We start from the raw sequence: 1,404 nt of genomic DNA, 5'->3' as shown, positions 1-1,404 counted from the left end.
AACCAGAGTAGCGATCTTTTGTCCGAGACGCACCATTTTCTTCAAATTGCGATGAAGGGCACCTGGCGGCGTCCCGAGGCCACCCATTCACAAAAATACTTCCAGGTACCGCAGCGTGTGGCGTCGGACAAAGAATACGTGTTATCTTCTGTCCTCGACCAATGAAATCGCTGGAATATGCGACTGACTTTAATTTTTCCATAATATAACTATTTTCTATATGAAATCAACGATTCGATCCGTGAATCGGAGCCAGGGGATTTTCGGGTGGTCAACGCGCAATGCCTCGTGCCGGCAATAGTCGCGAGCACTTGCGAGAGATTATGGCGAAGTCGCCGTTGTTCCAAGCAGGGGTCTGCGGCATCCTGGCCGCTGTGCTCTTCGCTCTGCACCGCGCACCGCTCGACCCACGGGCGGCGCTCCTCGACGATCTCGCCGTCCTGGGCGGCGATGCCTGGCGCTTGACGAGCCGGCTCCAGGTGGACCGACGACCCGTCGAGGCGGCGGCGCGGGCGGCGCTCGGGCCGCGCGGCGCGGCGGCGGCGATCGAGGCGCTCGGGCGCGACTCCGCGACGTTCCGCGGCCTCGTCGCGCGGCGCGGCGACGGCGCCCCCCGCGGCGACGGCGCGGCGGAGGAGAACCGGCGCGTCTCCGACGAAGTCCTCGTCGCCGCGGTCCGGAGGCACGCGGAAGTCGTCGACGCGGACCTCGCGACCGGTCTGCTGGCCTTCGCGGCGTGGCTCGGCGCCTCGGAGTCGTGCGAGGCGCTCGTCGCGCTCGGCGCGCGCGCGTCGCTCGCCGGGCGCGCGTCGCCGGCGCCGCTGAACCGCACGGCGCTCCACGTCGCCGCCGCGCGGGGCGCGGTCCGCGCGCTCCGCGCGCTCCGCGCGCTCCGCGCGCCCGAGTTAGCGGAGGCGCGGGACGCCTGGGGGCGGACCGCGGCGGACATCGCGGCGCTCCAGGCCCCGGGCGACGACGACTGCGGCATCGCGTCGCTCGACTTCTCGGACCTCGCGGAGGGCGGCCTCGAGCCGTACATTTTCGCGGGCGCGCCCGTCGTCGTGCGGGGCGAGGCCGCGGACTGGGCGACGGACGCGTGGGCGCCCGCGGCGCTCGCGACGCGGGACGATTTTGCCGTGGCGCCGCACCCCATCCCGCACGGCGAACGCAGCTTCGGCATCCCGGCGCCGCGCGGCCCGCGGACGCTCGGCGCGTTCGTCCGCTCGTGGGCGGAGCCCTCGTCGTCGTCCCCGCCGGACTACTTCTTCGACACCGGCGCCGCCGCGGCGATGCTGCTCGGCGAAACCGACGTCGCGACGCGGCTCCTCGAGCTGCTGCGACCGACGGACCGCGTCGACGGGCTCCTCGGCCGCCACCCGGCGCGCCTCCACGCGGGCGCGGCGC

The sequence above is a fragment of the Aureococcus anophagefferens genome (assembly GCF_000186865.1).
Source record: "Aureococcus anophagefferens unplaced genomic scaffold AURANscaffold_17, whole genome shotgun sequence".
In the NCBI taxonomy this organism is placed as follows: domain Eukaryota; class Pelagophyceae; order Pelagomonadales; family Pelagomonadaceae; genus Aureococcus; species Aureococcus anophagefferens.
The sequence above is the reverse complement of the archived record's forward strand: the minus strand, read 5'-3'. Positions refer to the sequence as shown.